The sequence below is a fragment of the Chenopodium album genome, chromosome 17, assembly GCF_948465745.1.
Source record: "Chenopodium album chromosome 17, dcCheAlbu1.1, whole genome shotgun sequence".
NCBI lineage: Eukaryota > Viridiplantae > Streptophyta > Magnoliopsida > Caryophyllales > Amaranthaceae > Chenopodium > Chenopodium album.
Window position 1 is genome coordinate 26,263,881 of NC_137850.1, and position 21,643 is coordinate 26,285,523.

The following is a 21,643-nucleotide window of genomic DNA, read 5'->3' on the forward strand; positions in this document are numbered from 1 at the left end:
AAGTAGATAAAAATATATCAAAAGTAGATAAAAAGCACTAATAAGTAAATCAAAATATCATTAATGTTCTCCCCTTCTTCTTCGTAGTATCTCCCCGCAACGAGGTGAACAATATTTACTCAAAAAGTAAATTAGAAAAGCTTAAAAATAGATATAACTATCTCAAAAGTGTATTTTGCTTGTATATAAGCTGCTAGGTTGCCTTAAGTTTAGGCTCGGTTTTAAGCATCATCTTTTTTCAAGATTGGCTGAAGTCCAACCTCAACTCTACGTCTACCTCAAAATAGCTTGAAAAAAAAATCAAAAGTAGAGCAAATTATGTGTAAAGTAAATAAAAAAAAAAAACGCTAAAAAGTAAATTAAAATATCATTAAAGTAGTAAATAATTTCGATTTTAAAGTAAATTAGAAAAACACAAAAGTAGAATAAAAATATGATATACATTACAACTAGGGGTGTCCATTCGGTTTTCGGATTGGATTTATCCCAAATCCAATCCGATCCGAAATAAATTTCAATTTTTAATTTTCAAATCCAATCCGATCCGAATTACTTACCAAATCCAATCCGATCCAATCCGAATTATAATTCGGTTATTTGGATCCAATCCGAAAATCCGAATTAAAATACGTTGCTAATTTTTTTGGGTCTATTGCGATTATAAAAATAAAATTGCAATAATATAATTCAATTCTTGAAAGTATAGTAGTACATGATTTATACAAGTATTGAAAACATAGGTTTACATGATTAATATTGTTATAATCATAAACATAGTTTAACATGATTAATATTAACAATATTTTTTTTGTAAAATAACGCTTTCATAATTCGGTTATTTCGGTTTTTTAGATCCGAACAACGTCAATCCGATCCGATCCGAAAATCCGAATTTTCAAAAAAAATTCAATCCGATCCGATCCGATTTAAAGTTTGGATCCGATCCGAATTGATAATTCGGTTTGGATTTGATTGGATTTCGGTTTTTATCCGAATAATGGACACCCTTAATTACAACTGTTCGAGGCGTTAGAAGAACCTACGTGGGATTCGAACCCACATATTTTGTGCACTTGCACAATGCTCTACCTATTGAGCTAGTAGGCTATTATAGAGTAAGAATAATTAGTTAGCACAATTGATGGTTTCTATTTTATTTTTTTATACTAAAAAATCACAAAAGTAAATTAAAATACTCAAAAGTAAATAAAATATACTCAAAAGTATGATTGAGTTTTAGAATATTTTATTCTTTTCGGGTTCATAAGAGCAGGGCGCACAGGAGCAAGCATCATAACTGGAGCTCTGATAACATCCCACTTTGGAATCATATCCATCTCTCCATTTGACATTACTTGTGGGCTTGGCATCCCGGGTTACCACATAGTCATTGCTTGAGGTAGAGGAGTGAGTGGTTTCGAATGTTGGTTGTGCAGACTGTCAGGGCAGACCCTAGAGAAAGTGATGCTCACCCTTTTGCTAGGAGATGCACACATGACATGTCTTGCCATGACTGCGTTGTTGTTCCTCATGACAAGAAGAGATCTGCCATTATGACAAAAATGCCAAATCCAATTGAATGTGAGAATGACAGAACACAGGAAAAGACCTTGAGTATGAAGTACAATTGATAACCACTTACCCTTGTTTCACAGATAGCATGAGTTGCCCTTTGAAGTTCCCGTCACATTTACAAGGGTACGTCCAAATGACATTGATGATTCAGAGAGTATAAGAGTGCAAAGTGGTTGGTCCAAATGAGATGGTTTGAGAAAGGGCTGAGAATATCCGCCCTGAACAGCAGATATAGGAACATAAATCAATTGCTTTGAAGTATCATCTCTAGAATTGTGTATAAACTGTTAAAGGCTATTCTGGATTATATGCAGCAGATATGAGAAAGTTTACCTCATGAAAATAGTTGATAATAGAACCATTGGGTTTTCTATTTTCCGGTAATACTTGCCATTGAACAAGGTGATCAATAACGCTATAAAGGAAAGTCAGTATTTCCTCAATATTAGCTGCAGATATCGACACAAATGCTCCATAAGCATAGGTTTGGTAATTTTAGCAGTTAGGGAAATTGCCTTGTAAGAAATGTAAGGATTATTAAATCTCAATCTTACTCTTTAGCTGCTGAGTAGTCTCATCTTTGATTTGTCCAAATATTGGAACACCAAGCTGAATCTAGTATAACATTTTCATACCATTAAGTCGGGCATTTCGTCGAACACTTAGCGTGCAACAAATTAAAGCAATAAAAAACCCAACAACTCGAAACAAAAAATTAAACCAAACACATCCACGAACAACAACTGACTAGGCAATACACTAATTTGAAGCAATTATGAACCTCCATTCCAACACTTATCTTCCCATCATTGGTTGATTAAACATTACATTTGTAGTAAATCAATATTACTTAAAAGTAAATAGAAAACTATTTAAAGTAAACAAACCAATCTGTAAAGTATAAGACAAGGCTGGAATCATCTTAAACTCCTCCCAAATTAAACCAATTAACTTACTTGCTCATAATTAGCCAACAACGAAGATCCAAGAACAAATAAACGAATTTAATATGCGAAAAACCCTAATAAATATAACTAACTCAAAAAAAAAAAAAAACCAAGTCGGAAGAATTACCTCTGCAGAATTGATCAAATCACACCAAATTCAACAACATTATGAACGAAATTGAAGAATTCGACAAAATAGATGAGCAAAATCAAAGAAATAGATTGGCGAAATCGAAGAACAAAATCGTCGTTCAGAGAATTAGAAGGTAGAGAGAGAAGGTCATAAGAAGAGAGAGAAAGGAGAGAAGCAGTGAAAAAATTAGAGCAGAAAGTCATTCATAACGCATATTTACGAAAATACCCTAAATGAAGCGGGTGAAATCTACACCGTGCGATGAAACACAATCAACGGTGTATAAGGGTTCGTAGTTCCTATTATAAGTCTTGGTTTTCACGCGATCTTGATTCTATATATATATATATATCTTTATTGGTTTATCTATATCTATCATGTAGAACTTTTAACCTATTTAGCAGTTTAAAACACACTATGATTTAATAAAGCATAGAACAACATTTACACCATGTTTTTGAATCTTCAATCTTAGTGATTAGTTACATAGAATCATGTTCTGATAATGGCAAGAATAAATAACAGTTATTTAATTATAGCCAATTACTAGGTAAGGTGAAATGTAAGTTCTACGTGCAAAGTTGCAACTTTTGCTTCTAAACTTGAAGATTTTAATTACTTGTGAAGTATCAACGTTTGCTTCTAAACTTGTAGGTCTATTTCTTCCTTAACCATATTTCTTCATTTAGTTCAACCACATTCTCAATGAGAAAGAACTAAACATGACATCATATGTTTAAGAAATAATAATATGCTAAATCAATTTCTATAATATAATTCATAAATTGGAACATTTTCGTTCTTTTACCTTCCAACTATATAAGGTAGTTTCTAAATAATTTGAAGGGTCTATTCAATTGGAAACATTTGTTGTTCATAACAACTTTTAACACATAAGTCGTTTTAGACTTTAGAAGTAGCAACTTGCTTGCATTTCATGGCCTATGACTTCTTAATGCAGTCCTCATATATTCTTAAACCTTTTCCGTTTGAGCCACTTAAAATATTTCTCTTAGGTTCAAAATGATACTTTGCTTAACTGCTTTAAGCACTTTTCATAATTTTGCTAAGTCTTTTCAATCATCATTCATAATAGAGTTTAATTAACTATTTAACTCTCACTAGTAGAAAAATATAAATGCACACGGTTTAAAAATCGGCTTTTCGTACCAGTTTTGAACCGACTTAGATTTAAGAGATGCACAAAAGTCCAATTATTCGCACCGGCTCAAAACCGGTGACAATTACACTTATTAGCACCGATTAACCGGTTCGAAAAATGCCTAAAGGTATTTTAAAAAAAAGTTTTTCGCCCCGGTTCAGTTCTGAACTGGTGCTAATAATGCCCAAAAAAATTAATTATTATTTTTTTTTTTCATTTAAATTGACATATAAACACTAACAAATATATAAACTTAAACTTTTCATTAACACAAAGCTATAATATTACAATTTCCATTCAAAAAAAGGTTACAGGACATAGTTAAACATTCTAAACAAACCGACTGTAATAATACAAAAACAGTAGCGTAGTGCAGATTAGCAGCTCCATAGAGCAGAACAACAGTAGCATAGAGCAGATTAGCAGCACCGTAGATTAGAACACCATCAGCGTAGAGTAGAACAGCAGCAGGGGCATAGCAGCATGAAGCAGTGACAACCTTGACCTTTTATCCCACATGAACAAACTAAGACAAATTCAGATGATCCTAAAAAAAACAAGACCAGTAGCAGCCTTTCGAGGCAGCAACTCCAATAGCAGCCTTGCCAAGGCAGCAGCTGCAGTGGCAGCCTTGGCGAGGCAGCATCTGCGAGGCTATGCACCTTGTGCTCGTAAAACACAAACACGACTTGTCCCATCATCTAGGCACCTTGAAACTTCTTCTCCTGTCGTCGCAAAATATTATTCTTGTTTGTAATATCTCACCGTAATGAGAAGAGGTGTGTGTGTAGACCAATACACAAAAATCAGAATAAAAACAATAAATAAAAAAACAATATCAAGAGAAGTGCATGTGTAGTACATAAAAATCAGAACAAGTACAGTAAAGTTGTGAAATGCCAGAAAAAAAAAAAAAAAAAAATGAAGGGGCACAAAGCCACAAATAATGGTATTACCCTTAGGAGGCAGACAAGGTAAAGTCGGCATTTCTAGATCTACCTTATTCTGGATTCACAATGAACTGCAATAGAAAACAAACAAACAAAAACACAAATTACTAATCAAGCTACTCTATCCGTCCCAAATTACTCGCAACAGTTTGACTCTTTGCACTATTCACACTTCTCCCTTTGACCATCTTTTTTAACTATTATATAAAAGTCAATGCAATCACGTAAGATATTGTTGGGTCTATTTTAATGAATAGTTTCTTAATATAAACTTTGTATAACTTATATAAATATATAATAAAAGATATCAACGGTCAAACATGTGCATTGACAAGCGTGTCCAATCAAAATGTTGCAAGTAAACTAGGACAGAGGGAATAAAATCTAGTCACATGTAAGACAAAATATCTAATAGAATTATTAGAACTCGAGCTCAAACAAATGAAAAAATAAATGCCGAACTCAATATAAAGAAGAAAATAAATAGTAGAGAGCCAATGAACCCTCCAACAATGGTCAATAACTCAATTGTATAGCTTGATGTTTAAATGCTATCACTACAATGCTCATACCTGCTGTAGTGACGACGTGCACTTGACAAATCAAGAGTTGGTGCAGAGCAAAGTCTGATCAAGACATAAATGTCAGTGATCTTAGAAGAACTTAAGAAGCTGTAAGACTTCAAAAATACAAAGCCTCATTTCCAAATTTAAGCATTTCATGATGCAAAGCCTAGACATGAGTTAATGAAGCAAAGAAAGAGAGATACCAGGATATAATAAAGCAAATAAGGGCAAGAGTCCAATGAGTAATTGAATTATAGGGATTTTGTCGGCAACAAATACAACCGCTTGCAACATTAACAATAACTTGAGCAGCTAGAAGGGCAACCGCTGCACTTGTCCCTAGCCTATAGGCTGGACTCCTTGGGTAAGCACAAATACCAGGTTGAATTTCATGAACTTGGGAAGCTTGCAAGAAAATATTGAAAAAAAAAAAAAAAAAAAAAAAGAAGTGGTAAACCCCTAAAACAAAACTTTTGTGAACTATCTACAATTGGATTAGTACACGATGACAACAATCACTATTTGTAGTATCACTTATATATAACCTACACAGTTACTAATAGAAAAGTTGGTTCTGAAACACTTATATGATGGGCTAGTCCAAGTTCATCGATCAATTATACGAGTCACACCTCATGAACACTTTTTTACACAGCTAAGCAATGAGTACTCATCTCTAACCTTTCTATACCAAACTATAATATACTCCATTTTCGGGTTTTTACAACCAAATCTTATTGAACATTAAAACACTCGAATGCAAAGATAGATAACCCCAAATGGATTACAGGATCAAAATGATGTTCACCATTTAAATCTTAACTAATTTTGGAACCATTCAATAAGTTGAAAATCGCGGTGGGATAAGGTCACCGTTTCAATTTACGGCTGAAAAAGAGACAGGGCACCCATTTCAACTTATTGCCACTTTCTGCAATAGCATTTAGGACATATAACAAGTTTTAATTTTGAAACCCTAGATCTCACATAACATATCAAATACTGTAAACTAAAGCAGGAAATTAGAGGGAAAAATTAACAAGGAAACCAAAAAAAATCAAGTCTCTTCCAATTGCACAAATTCCAGCACAAAGTAGATAATTAATTAACAAATTTGATGCCAAATTATATAATTTAAACCAAATATTCAGACAAATTAACAGGAAAAACTAGTAGCACTTATAAACAACCTTTCTCACATACCCATTTCAAACCCATAATCTGAACTAAGTGTAAATGCCTAGATATCTAAAATTAGTAGAAAACTCAAAAAGGGGTTTCCAGGAATCAAAAACTTAATTATGTTCTAACAAGAGGGACAAAATCGAACTCAAAATCAAATATCACATACAAACTCGATCAAACCCAAACACAGCAACAAAATCACAAAATCCAAAATCATAACCCTAAAACTCAACGAAATCGAAATTAAAACCCAAATTATACAAAAGAAACAAAAAAAAGGGATGTAAAAACCTGGTAAGAAGCAGCATCTCCATTAGAGAGCATCGTTCTCCTGGTTTTTTAAGGTTTGCTTTAACATCTCTATTAGCGACACGCTATTCTAAACACCTGTCACCGCCTTCGCGAAGTGTCGACTTTCATGGTGGGAAGCTAGCGTGGAGAGAGGATCTGTAATAGAGGAGGGTTGCGCTGGTGTTGGCTGCGGTGGGAAGCTAGCGAGGAGAGAAAAGAGCAAGAGAGAGAAGAGAGAGCAAGAGAGAGGATTAGAGAGGAGAGACGAGGGAAAGACCGAAAGAGTGTGAGAGAGGAAAGAGAACGAAAAAGGCTATTTTTCAATTCACACCGGTTGAACCGGTGCCATTGACATAAGTTCGCACCGGTTTGCTTTGAACCGGTGCGATTACTTTTTCATTAAATCCCGCCATGTTTTTTCGCACCGATTTTTAATAACTGATGCGCATTTATCGATGCTCATTTATATTTTTCTACTTGTCCATATGAAATGGGTGTATAATAATGTCATTTGATCATGAAAACTTCCAATCACTTTCTTATATTCAATCACATTGAAAATAAGAGATTTCATTGGATTTCCATACTTGTCTTTTTGAGGGTTCATACCTCCCATCTCATGCTAACCCTTGAAACACTTTTCAAAATGAAGATGGTGTTGGAATTTTACTCAAATGTTTTGAGTTGAATGAAACTAACCTTAGACATGTGACATGGGTTTCTAAAACTTGCCTTTTATAACCATCTTAACAAAATTGGAATATAGGTTTATATATTATCTTTTAAGCTTTTGAAAAAGTTTCTCAACTTTATTTTCAATCGAAGAGATTATATATATAATAATAAAATTAGAACGAAACATTACTTATAAAAAAACGCAAAATTTAACTATATTTATCATAAAAGCACCTAAATTAAAACCATAGACTACTTTAACACTTTATTCAATATTGATATGTCCTAATTGAATTAAGTGCTTTCAATATCCTTTATTCGTGTAATAATTGATCGGACTTTGGCCCTACCATCAACCATTACATTTTCAAGGTACGTAAACTCTTTACTGATTGCAACTCTTGGTTAAATAATTAATCATCACATGTTTAATTATTACCCTTTGCTTCAAGGTTCTAAACTCTTTAGGCAACCTTGTTTAGCACAACTAATTAAGAATGCAAAACTTGATTTACCCCAAGTTACCTAAGATATAAAAATAACACCCAACTTTGGCATGACCCATCATTTATTATCAAAGGGATGTTGGGTTTTTAATTTGAAAAGCAATCTCAATATTACCGGGACCTAGATATACTATTGTAGACACTTGATTGTGTCTCTCCAAAAACCAAACCCGGTGATGAGTACCTTTCACGTCTTTGATAATCGAGTTCGGTGAAGAGTTGTAGAGTCTCATGAATTTCCCTTTAGCTTTGACCATTTCTACCTTTTCCTAGTTTTTTTTTAAAACCAAAATCATTTATTTCGTGCCTTTAAACCCAAAATGATTCATTTTGTGTCCTTAAACTCATTCATTTCGTGTCCTTTTTATAAAAAATGTCAAAACCAGTTTATTTTGGTCTATAATCTGGGTCAAATAATTGTGTAGTTGGATGGGGTTAAAAAGAGGTTTCCAAATATATATTATAATCCCACTAGTACATAACTAACCTTAAGTAACACCCAAAAAATGTTACATAAAGTGGTAAAAGTGTTATTATAGACAATAGGTAACACCTTAGTGGGTGACACATCCGCCCATGTTACCTTAGGTACTATGTAACACTTTGGGTAACGTATGGTAATACTTGCAAAAGTGTTACTATAAAATCTCTTATATAACACTTTTTAATATAATTAGTATCATTTTAAAGTGTTACTTTTTATTTCTTATGTAACATTTACTTAACTTTAGTAACACTTTTCAATTGTATAGTAACACTTTGTCCGATATTATGTATCACTTTTTTAAACTAATGTAACACCTTGTTGATTATTAGGTAATATTTTCAATCATCTTCTGATATTTGGTATCACTATATTCGATATTATGTATCACTTTTTGCAAACTCATGTAACACCTTATTAATTAATAGTAACATTTTATTATTCACTAGTAAAAAGTGTAATGGGCACCAATTCAAAACTAAGGGCTCCGGTTTTGAACCGATGCCTTTTGGGGGGGGGGGGGGGTTTTCCCATGGCAGAGGTTATGGGTACTGGTTTAAGGGCCAAACTGGTGCCCTTAACGTCAATAAAGGGCACCGGTTTTCCCCTTGAACTAGTGCCCTTTATGCCAAAAAAAAGTAATATTGATAAACAAACTTATATATATATATATATATATACTTGTAATATTACAATTTCAACAAATAAAATTTACAATGTGTAAAACAATAGCAGCTCGAAAACAAAACAACAGCAGAACAGTAGTAGCTCCGCAGCAGAACAGTAGTAGCTCGGAAGCAGAACAGCAGCAACATGCAACAAAAGCAGCAGCAACAAGCATCAAAATCTAAGGACATATACTTGCTATGAAGAAGTGGGCAACAATTTACTTCTATCTGCATTAATTCAGCTATAAGGAAACATCTTAATATTGCAGTATAAGTTAGAAGAATAGACAATATTATAATTTATAACAACCCTTTATCATGCTAAAATTTGAATCTAAATAATGCAAAAAAGTATATATATATATATATTAAATAAAATAAAAAAATCACTTCTTAAAAATATACTTGTGGTACTGTTTCAATTGTCGACCTCATGAGTGATTCTTGAGGTATATGTGTTTCATATGCAAGCTACTTGTGACTTATAAAACAAGTAAAAAGAGAATTCAGAGCATTATTGCACTTGCAAATGATAAATGACATGGGTGATGTGCTAATGATTGTCATGAAATTAAATGTTGAATAACAAGCTTAGACATATAAAGCTAAGTCATTGTCATAGGGGAGCATAACTTTATTTACAAATACACAACAAAAATAAGGGAAAAGTATGAGAACCAAGTCCTAGTCTAAAGTTCATTCAGAGAGGGTAAATTTACACTTTAACAGGCCTATATATAATCAATAACCACAGAGAGAAGAACGCAGTGTATCTTGAAACGGCTATGGACTAAATATTGAGTTGTTAATCCCTTGAGCATGGTAGATGATGCAGTGATAAGATCAATAGAAGGCGGAACGGGGACAACTCTGCTAACAGGAAGGATCTGCTCCTCTGCATATGAATCCATTAGACTGCCAACATAAGCAAAAAGATGACACACCAATCTGCTAGTTAGTCCATGACCTACAACTACCACCCCTCCAACTGCTTAAATTCCTAGTAACTGCCCAAACAGAAAGGAAAAAAAAAAGATGAACTTATTTTATCTATAGTATTCTGCACCAACAAGCAAATAACTACATTAGATAACACATTATAGAACTAAGCACTCTATCAAGTACTATCATTTTTAATCCATCTGTGTAGCACCAAAAGAAACTACATAGAACCTACACTACAAAGGCCCAATTTTCTTTATTATTAAATAAAATCAATCCTGAAATTTTTAACTCGGTTAATAAAATGTAGTGACTGCATGTCTCCACAATGCACATGATACTAGTAAATCAGGAAAAAAAAGGTTTTAGTTAGCAAAACTTAGTTTATATTCATCCGATCCTTTCATTACATGAGCTTACATTTCTACTAAAAGACATGCTGGAATTTGCTCTGAACTCAATCAATATGCATATATAACTTCAGGCTGCTACTCAATCTATGCCATTAAAAACAGGTTGTATTTTTCTCTAAACTCGATTAAAATGTCATTTGAAACTAGAAGTAGGAAGTTGCCACATTAATTTCAGCACAAAGGATGGAAGTATTTCCAAAATTTACACTAGAAGCAAAATACCATACTACATTGAGGCAACAGGTAAAATAATCTGCAAAGTTAAGCCTTTTGATTTATTACAATGCACTAGTAGTCATGAACCACATGCAAATCGATTGAATTTCTGCAGGTTTGATTAGAATATGTGCAAAAATAAACATGCTCAAATCATAAGACAGATATAGGGGAAAATATTAAATGAGCTACTATAGGAATAATTATGGAATATGGATGATTATGAATCTTGGAGGTGAGGCAAACATCTTGTGCTCAAGATGGCAGTGGGACATAAACCTCACTTTGTTAATTATCTATTAAAGTATAATTTTTTTTCTTTTTTGATAAGATCTTAAAGTATAATCTAGAATAGTATAATGTTAAAATGCTACATTAATTTCTTTAGCAACAACTCTCAATATTTCATTAGAAAGAGCAAGTTAAATCATATGTCGAGCCTTTAAATCCATTTCTTCCCTAAACCTGCAAGGTTATACTTGTAATTGTTGTGTTCACATCACCATTAGTTTCAAGAACTCCCCAAGATTGATGAATGTAAACATGCATAGAATATAAAGGGGTATGCAAAACTCGGGAATGAAGTAAATATTGAAGGAAAGAGGTATAGTATAGCAGAAAAAAAATTGCAAGTAACAATTTACATAAATGGTATAGATGATATTTCATGAGATTAAACGACCCTTCTAGTGGTATAAATGATATGGTCCTATCATTTTCAAAACGAGCTAAACGCACACACATATAGCAAAAGGGAAAGATTGGAACGATCAATCATTTTACAAGAACTTACAAACCATACATTCCACCTACAAACTACCTGATACAAAAACTAGGGTCAAACTTCTCAAACCTAAGACCATATCCCCAAATTCACAAATTGCCACATTTCAAGATATACTCTGCAATCTACATACAGGTTCCTTGCTTGGTATTTCATCCAATAACCAATCAAACATCAATATTTTTATACATAACTAACAAAATACGATGTCAGATTGTAACACTCTACAACTTTATGAAATTAAAACTAATAGACTTAATTTTCCATTTACAATCAAATACGTTACAGAATTATATCAAAATAAATAGAACTTCGTACATACTAAAACTAATTTAGCAATCACATTTTTGCAATATACATGGAGAATACTACTGATTAAACTAATCCAATCAACAATTAAGCACAAAAGTGAAAAAAAAAATCATATTAGAGTTTGAAAATATAAGTATTAAAGTGGTGAATCAGTAATTTGGTTAAGCAATAAACAATGAAAGCAAAAGATAAAGTGTAGGAGAGAGAGAAAGAGAGAAAGAGGGACCTAAACAAGAGCAAAAGAGGGTGTTGCAAAGTCGTGACTGTAAACTTATGCTCCCTATCATTCTCTCTATTTTAACACTGGTGTAATTTGTATGAATAGTGTGTTGAGCTTGAAACCCTAATCTTAAAAAATAAACAATTATAATCAATATTATGGCAATTAAACATGAAATTGAAATAGGAAAGAAGAGAAACCTAATAGTGATGTAGTTTCATGATATAAATTAGGGTTTGATAGGTGAAATTGAGCTCATAATCGGAGTATCGAACACCACCACTACTCGAGCTTCCCTCTCCTCTAGTTCATGATCTTACGCCATTTTTTTTGTAGTTGTGGATGTGGTTACAGCTGCGGCTACGGCTGCATTTTCATCTTTGAGAAGAGGAGGGAAGAGAAAGGGAGGGATAGAGGAGAGAGAACGATGATTAAGAGAGTGGGAGGAGGAAAGAGAAAAAATAAAGCTTGAGGGATGGAGAAATACGAGGAAAAAAGCTATGAGGGTCGATTTTAATAAAAATATTTGATAAAAAAAGGATTGAGCATATCAAGTTATGTATTTTTCGTTTTTTTAAAAAAAAAATGTTACAATCAAGTGCTACCTAATATCAAAGTGTTACAATAAAATATTACATAATAAGGAAGTGTTACAAAAAATATTACCTAATACCATAATGTTAAAGAAAAAGTGTTACGTAAAAAATCAAACAATCATGAAACGTTTAGAGTGTTACTAATGGATGTTACTTAAGCCCAATTTTGTAGTAGTGTCCTAGGCCCAAACCAAGCCTTACCGACGACCCAATGATCATGTGGAGGGTCCATTATTCTTAATTCCAATCCTAAAACAATTAGGATTCATTACAATATTCTAGAAGTCTCTTATGGAAGTCTTTAGAAGGTCCCAATCTATCTTTCCCCAAAGATAAAGATAAAGAGTTTGAAATTGAAGAAAACTCCTCTTTTTGAAAATCCTAATCCTGTTCGAATTGAAAGATATTCAGATATGATTTTCGTGACTCATATTTTTATCCAAATCCTTAATGGTTAGATATCTCTTGAAATTATCTTTCCAATGATATGTCATAATCCCAATTCTGAGCTATAGTTAAAAAGATATGAATGAAATACCAAACTCTATCCAAAACTAACACCCTTAAACTATTTCGGACATATATATTATTTTAAATATTATTTTAATCTTATTCTAGTTTTTTGAAAGTAGACTTCAAGATCTTTCCAACGACATATTATTTATCTTATTCCGATTTCTGGATCAAAAGTTATGATAAAAACAAAAACCGCAAATACTAATGTCTATATCGCGCTGCGATAGAGCCATCTCGCCGCGATAAAAGGAGTTTTATTTCAATTCGAATTTTAATCTTTTCTAATTCTTCAACCCTCTTTTTTCTTATAAATAGAGGTCGTTTTCCTTCGTTTCAATCATCAACAAGCTTGATCACCAACAATCATCATCTATTTCTCTCTTTAAGATAAAACTTATTCTTTCTCTCTCTCTTTCTTGAGAGGCATCAATGCAAGTAATTCGATTACTTAATTATTCCCTTAGAAATCATGCTTAGAATATTATTTCAATTCCTAGTATCATTTTATGATGCTTTTATGATTTCTAGTATACTGTTTAGAATAAAGCTTTGATTTTTATTATTTAGTGACATGGTAGGATTTGTTATTAATCATTTTAGTATCATGCCTAGGATTTTGCTAATTTATTTTAAGGGTGTTATGATGATGATGATGATTTTTGTGTCAATCATACACAGCTTGATTATTCATGATATTATTGTATTGCTTGATCACGCACTTTCTGCAAATATAAAAATAAAATTTAAAACAAGTCCAACTTGATAAATTCATTTAAGTGCAAAAAAAAATTAATCCAAGAACTATTCTTTAAATAAAATTTTGTTCAACTTGATGCTACAAAAATGAAGGGCTATTCTCACTATTAATTTAACCAACATAAATTAATCATGAGACTTGACAAAATTAAAAAGAGCTGGATAATGAACATAAATATTCAATGAAAAATTCCAACGTCAACTTGTGAATCTTTGAAAAAATTACATCTCCCAATATGAAAATTAATTAAATTTCAATCACAAGTTTGAAACTTTATGACTTTAATCAACTTGAAAAATGATTAAATCAAGAAAGTTCAATAAACAATCATGGAATTTAGTAACATAAAGTTCTAACCAACTATAATAACTAAAGGTTACATCTTTAATACGTAAGAGCTTCAAAACACAAACTTTTCACACTTAAAGCAATTGATTTGCAATTTTGTGAAAAATTGAGCCAACCATTTAAGCACCAATTACTATATAATAATCATGCTTAAAAGGGGTCTATAATTGCAGAAGCTTAAAGGAAAGAAACATACACATAATCATAGTTAATATGCCATTAAGATTCAAGGTTTAAAAAATTTCGTCAAAATGAAAAAATCCCTTGAAACAGGCATTTTTAGGCAGAATTTGGCCTTTTCACAACCATGAAAGAAGCAAATCTCTTCCAAAACATCGATTTCACCCAAAATCCACTAGTCTTGGGTGGAAATCTGGGTTCAGGAGCCAAAGTTCTAATTAAAACGAGATTAAAATTAATTAAACCGAGCTATTAATCTAATTAGCAACCTGTAGGGAATATTTCAAGCATTACCCCAAACTTGAACCCCACTGTGATCATACACTTAAGCATGGTGGCGTCCAAAGGGAAGGAAGCTAGAGCAAAAGAGTCGCCAACAAGTTTTAGGAACTTGTAAACCGTTCACAGGATGAAGGTTACACCCTTTAATGATCCAAGAGATCGTGAACTCCAATAGGTCTGGAACCATGACTGGTGTTCGGGGATGAAGGTACAAATCCAATCTAAAAGAGAAAGAACCTGCCCTAACAATAGGCCTCTACTTTATTCTTCTCGTATTCATGTGCGCTTTCTGACTAACATGCAATCAATAGGTTTAACCCTAAACCTGTTTATCTATGTTGGTTGAATTTAATGCACAAATAAAACTATTATTGGCGATCACTTGAATTAAAATCATATTAGCCCTAAACAAGATTATTAGTTATCTTATTAGGCGTGATTACAAGTACAAATTCCCTTTAAACATAAAAGGCGTGATCAAGCAATAATAATGAATAAGCATCAAGCAACATAATAATAAATTATAATAATTATAATCATAATCATAATAACAATCATAATTAAAATAATCATGTTAAAGCATACTACTAATAGCAAGATCCTAGGCATGATACTAACAAGATTAATAACAAACCCTAGCATGTCACTAAACAATAAAAATCAAAGCTTTAGCCCTAACATGATACTAACATGCTATTAGGAAAGAAAATAGGAAGCATCCTAGAAATCATAATTGATATAAGCAAATCACTCTAAATATCATACTATGGAAAACATCCTAACATGATACTAGGAACCAAAATAACAATCTTAACATGATTTCTATATCATAAGATCAATTAAACAATTAAAGTACTTACTTGGATGCCTCATATCTCTTTCTAATAACAAAATACACGCGTTAGTAACTTCAAGGAAAATAAAATCAAACAATTAAATTAAATAATTAAAATAGAGATTTGGGACCAAACCCTCAGAAATTATAACCTTTCACGTCTAGGGAGAAGGCAACTTCGAACTTGGCTAGGTGTGTCTAGATCTTGTGAATGCGGAATTTTGTTTGTGAAAAGTTGGTTTAGAAAGAAAGAGAGAAAGTATTAAGAAATTCTTGATGAGAGTTGGTAATTAAAAACAGAGGTTTAAGGAGGCTATTTATAACGAAAATCAGCCGAAATATGATAAAAAAGAATCAGAGTTTCAAGAAGAATAAAACACGACGCTGTCGACACACAAACCTCTGTCGCCGAGCGACAGGCGTGTTGTCGCGCGACAGGCCTGTCACCAGGCAACAGCCTGTGGTGCGGCGCTGTAGGCATTTTTTTCACACGTTTTCATATTTTTGATAAAATTAAACGTACGAGGGGTAAAACTCTAATTTCATTTAAAATACTTCTTTTATTCTAAATAAAACTCTATTATCAATGCTAATTACATTAGGATTCAAAAGAACCTTCTAGAAGATTCTAGAAGACTATAATCAATCCTAATTGCATTAGGAATGATAAATCATAATAGGCCCTCCTCTAGATCATTGGGCCGCATATAAAGGTCAAACCGGACCCAGTTTAGTAATTTGGCCATAACTTCCTCATTATTCATCGGAATTGGGATTATAATATATCATTGGAAAGCTCTTTTCGAGCCTAATCCAAATACACTATTATTTGACCCTTGCCATGGACCAAATTAAACTGGATTGGCTATTTTCATAAAATAGGTTTTCGAAAATGGAGAGAAAGAAGAGAAATAAAAACTAACCGCAACACTAGACTTTCCACACTTTCACTTCATTCGATTATGATTCGACGTGAAAAGTATTCATCACCGGGTTTGGTTTTGGGGAGACACATTTGGGTGTCTACAGAAGCCCCCACTTTGACTAGGTTTGGAGAAACGCAAGTTTCGAAAACAAAAATCAAAGTAGTGATAGGGACGGAGAATGATTCAGAACGTTCTGCGATCCTAAATCACTCTTATAACGCCGATACCTACAAACTAGCATTAGTTAAAACAGATAAAAGATTTAAGAAACGCGTATCTTGCACCGTTGAGCACACATCTCTGGGAGTAACCGATTTGTTGTGTTTGCTGTTGTGACAACCTTCCACAAGCTAGGGAACGTCATCCTGTTGCTTTTGACGATCTTCCTCAAGCTAGGGGATACCGCCTGAAGACTGCTACGTTTGTAACTGCCTCCAATCTCCGCTGTGATAGTCTTCTGCAAGCTAGAGAATCCTATCGAAGACTGCTTCGCTTGAAACGATCTCCATTGCTTTGTGACCATCTTCCGCAAGCCAGGGAACATGACCGAAGGTTGCTTCGCTTGAAGCGATCCTCATTTGTTGCGATAATACTCTAAAGAATATCACCGAAGACCAACGCTTGTTGATCCTTTAAAGTTCGCTTGAACTTGCTTTTGCTGTTGATGCTTTGGGTGATGACAATCCTCTTTTCTTCAGGAACAGTTGTCAACACGACTCTTGTATGATGTATGACAATCCAATTTAGGGAAAGTTGTCGATGCCACGTAACAATCCATCCTTGGAAATGTTGCTACGATGAAGCGACAATCTGTATCTCGGAAAATTTGCCAAAATCCATTCTGTCATAAGAACTTTGCTACGATCGACAATCCACATCTTGGAATATAACTTTTGAAAGCAATCCACCTTGGAAATTTGCCAACGCTATGCGACAATCCTTTTAGGATAATATTGCCACTATTGACAATCCGCGTCTTGGAACATTTGCAAAAAAGAGTCGACCGACAATCCACTTCGGGAAAATTTGCCACTTACTGAAATGAATGACAATCCACGTTGAGGAACCTTTACTGAAACTTATGATGAGTAGAGACCTACGACAATTCTTTGGGAAATTTTGCCATAGGGAACTATGTGTATGATCCAATCTTGGAAAAATTGCCAAACATAGCAGGAGCACGACAATCCACGCTTGGAAACTTTGTTAGAGATGACAATCCAATCTTGGAAAAATTATCGTTTAAGAAGAATGCGCGACAATCCACATTTGGAAATATTGTCAGTTGGGGATGACAATCCAATCTTGGAAAAATTGTCGTATAAGTGCTTACTTTTGAACCGATGCGTTGATGCTTGTAATGAGCCAATGCTTGGGCGCTTAAGCTAAGTGAGACGATCGTCGTCAGGTCAATCACTTACTGTGATTGTAATCGAGCCGACTACTAATCATGTTAATTTGCTTATAAGGGCTAATTGGCGTACCAAGGAACCCGAAATTGCTGTATGAGGTCCGCTTAATCCAATATGGGGCCATTTATCTCATTGCTTCTCTGGCGCATGCTGGAAACCGCTGTCGCCGCGTCCTCGCTCTGTCGTCAGGCGACAGATTTTGTCGCCAAGCGACAGCCTTGTCGTCTGACGCTGGAGTCAGGTTTTCATTTGCGGTTTTTCGAAAAAATTCGGGAATGTTCTTGCTCACTGGAATGTACCTGCATTTATATTTTGGACTATAGGACTTTGCTTATCTTTCTTTAGGGTTGACCTAAGACTTAGTGTTGCTTGACTCATTGACTTGACATGACTCAAGGTATAAACTTGACTTAATGATGACTCACTTCGTGTGACTCGTGTGTGTATAGTGTTGACTCATAAAGCTCGATATGTACATGACTCGAAATGCAGAAAAACAAAAATTTTCCGTCATTTTTGTGGAGGGTACCGACTTTCTTCCGAAAAAGAAAGACGCAAAAAGGAAGAAGTTTTTGATGGTGCATGTTGAATGAGTTTAGTCAAACGTTGTTTGATACTATCTCTCAAGGTGCAAGGATTAACTCATCCTAGGCTATCTCAATTGTTGACTCAATGATGAAAGTATTTGGGTAACTTAGGCACGGAGGCTAAGCACTTCATACTTAGCGATATAATGATGATTATGATAATGAGTGATGTTGATATGACAGGGCATGCTTCAACGTTGTGTTAAGATTTCATGACAAAGGGTTCCTAAGGGAAGTATATTTGGTCATGTATCTGTAATGTGTGTGATAGTGACACTAAAGTTAGGCCACAAGGGCTAAGTGTGTGGAAAAATCACTAGTGGAAAAAATCTCATTCGTAACAGGCTATTCGTAACGGGCAAAGCTTTGCCCGTTACAATTAAGATATTCGTAACGGGCAAAATAGTGTCCGTTACGAATACGTACACGTATTCGTAACGGACAATATTTTGTCCGTTACGAATACATACGTATTCGTAACGGACACTGTTTTGCCCGTTACGAATACTATATTACACGTAGATGACCAAACATGGCCCAACTAATGAAAGGAGAGCCCAATACTCGGCTTTTTAGGTTTTCACTTAACAGCCGTCACACCTCTTTCTCTCTCATCAGTCCCTCACTCCCTCTCTCTCTCTTCTCCTCTCCTCCCCTCTCCGTCATTCACCTCTTCTCTTTCTTTTCAAACTCAGGCCCTCTCATTTTGAGGAGCAACGAGAAGACCTTGAGCAGCGATTGCGTTCATCTTGAGACCGGCGGCTTCATACATTAGCTCCCAAGCGGCATCAGTTTTGGGCAGAGGTGTAACCGTCGATGACGAACAACCAAGCCCGTAGGCTTCTTCCTTTTTAGATCTAAGTCGTTGAACGAACCGATGCTAGGTAAGATTATTCTCTTTGTAATCATCGAATATTAAGTTAGTTGATTCAACTTTATTTTTTGAAATTTATGTTGTTTTTAATTGATTTTAGTTTCTGGGTACTGGATTTTTAGTGATTTGGGATGAAATTCAATCAGATCTAATGGAGGAAAATAGATTTGATTAGAAAAATATAATAATTTGTAATATTTTTTAATAAAAATTGTTAACTGGGTTTTGTAGGTTTACCCTCTGTTTGCATCGGTTGGTGTAGCCGTCGGAATTTGCGGGTTTCAGCTCATCCGGAATATTTGCGGCAACCCAGAAGTGAGGTATATCTTTCTCTCTAATTCAATTTCTTGATTTTCCTTTTAAATTCTAAATAGAATTATTAATATAAAGCGGGATTCATAATATTATTATTAGGTTTAATTTATCTAAATTGATTTCATTAGGTTGTTTTGATGTGTAATTAAAATCTTTGTATTATTGTGGTAGTTTTGAATTAGGTTTTAAATTCGAGTGAATAAGCAATTTGAGTTGTGTATTGTTGTAAGGTAAAATATGGTGGTTTATCTCGTACTTGTCGATCAATTGCGTAAAAATTAAGGTACTTGACTATATGATTCTGTTTACTTGTTGTAAATTTCGTAGCTTAAGAGTTAGGAATCTCAAAGGGCCTTTCTTCTATAATATAAGGTACACTTTCACACTCTCTGTGAGCTATACTAAATCCTATTATGGTCAGAGGAAAGTTCATTGTTATGCGAGTAGTACATTTGATATATAGTTATAGAAACTACAACACCACAACCACAACCTAATGTGTGGCTTGGTTAAGAATAGAAACTTGTATGCATTCTTATGTCTAATCAGTAAGCTGCTAGTCCTATACATAAGCCTTCGTATCTTGAGTGGAATAGTTTAGAAGAGCCTTAGAGCAGTTTGGTACATAACATTTACAAATTTAACGATTCCAATCTCTGACTGATGGTGATCCTCCTTTCCATCCTGAAAAAAAAAAAATATTTCCCCCCTGCATTATCTTAATTGATTTTTTGTGGGTTTCACTTGGGTAGGCTGAATCAATTTTTCTGTTTTGGGTTTTGCTATGTTAATCCTTGTCTCTTTGCTATTTACATAGACCCCTTTCTCACCTCCTTTCAGATTATGCTGTATGACTCCAGCAAAAATCAAATAGATAAGAGATTTTTGAAGAAAGATGAAGCTATCAATTCTGGCTGATCATTGACATTTGATGCTCATTTGGTTGATATTGGAGAGATCATGTGGGGACCAGTGGAGATGACACAAATGTGAAGATAAAAGAAAGAAACAACACTTCTATTGAAAAATCAGAGATACTATCTAGTCGCCAATGGCAATAACCGTTTAGTGGTATCTGGTCTATCTGCACTCCCAGTTGGACCCTTCTACCAAATGATTTATATGATCCCAATTATATGTGATATAAAAACATTGGAGTAAACTTGTTTAATTATTATTACAATGATTTGTTTTTGCTTTGTTTTAGTTTTAGTTATTAGGAAATAATTAAAGCAGCTTTTCTTGATTGTATATTATTCGGTAATTATTAAGTGTATACTGTACTTGTATTCGTAATAATTTTTCAAGCTAGCTGTCCAGCCATGTGCTGGATTTTTTTTTAATTGGATCTCATAGTATTCGTAATGGGCAGAACCTGTCCGTTACGAATAATGGGTTATTCGTAACGGGCTTTTTAGGTGCCCGTTACGAATAACCCCGTTATTCGTAACGGGCACCTAAAAAGCCCGTTACGAATAACCCATTATTCGTAACGGGCACCTGAAAAGCCCGTTACGAATAATGGGTTATTCGTAACGGGAAACATAAATGTCCGTTACGAATAATGGGTTATTCGTAACGGGCTTTTCAGGTGTCCGTTACGAATAACTCACTATTCGTAACAGACAGTGCCCATTACGAATAACAATGGCCATCCGTAACGGCCGCATACGTAACGGACGCTGCCCGTTACGGATGGCCCCTTTTTGCCCGTTACGGATGAGGATTTTTCCACTAGTGAATATATTGAAAAGAGTTAAATGGTGGTGACTCTTAGGCTAGGTAGGCTAATAATGTGGGGATCAAGCCCCCAAGTCTAGCTCTAAATGAATAGGTATGAGTATTGGAGATCCTAGATATGATCAATTATGAACGTAAATATGAATGCATTTTTATTACGGCTGCACCCCAATGTGAGGTTGCCTACGTATCCGTTAGGAATCAGGCTGAACGTAGCTCTAGCTGAACCTCGCACAAGTGTGTGTA

General features: G+C 34.2%; 3 long non-coding RNA genes across 3 annotated transcripts; 1 reads left to right on the plus strand and 2 right to left on the minus strand.

Annotated features, from left to right (window-relative positions):
* Positions 1 to 1,414: 1,414 nt before the first annotated feature.
* Positions 1,415 to 2,808, minus strand: LOC145587714 (uncharacterized). Its single transcript, XR_014101381.1, has 5 exons — positions 2,650 to 2,808; positions 2,130 to 2,190; positions 1,909 to 2,024; positions 1,643 to 1,793; positions 1,415 to 1,545 (listed from the first exon to the last, which is right to left on the minus strand). It is a non-coding gene; the product is annotated as an uncharacterized LOC145587714 (long non-coding RNA).
* Positions 2,809 to 4,061: 1,253 nt separating this feature from the next.
* On the minus strand, positions 4,062 to 7,078 carry LOC145587715 (uncharacterized). Its single transcript, XR_014101382.1, has 4 exons — positions 6,810 to 7,078; positions 5,340 to 5,393; positions 4,774 to 4,838; positions 4,062 to 4,542 (listed from the first exon to the last, which is right to left on the minus strand). It is a non-coding gene; the product is annotated as an uncharacterized LOC145587715 (long non-coding RNA).
* Positions 7,079 to 19,049: 11,971 nt separating this feature from the next.
* On the plus strand, positions 19,050 to 20,660 carry LOC145587717 (uncharacterized). The gene is made up of 3 exons (XR_014101383.1): positions 19,050 to 19,352; positions 19,574 to 19,662; positions 20,498 to 20,660. It is a non-coding gene; the product is annotated as an uncharacterized LOC145587717 (long non-coding RNA).
* The last annotated feature ends 983 nt before the right edge of the window (positions 20,661 to 21,643 follow it).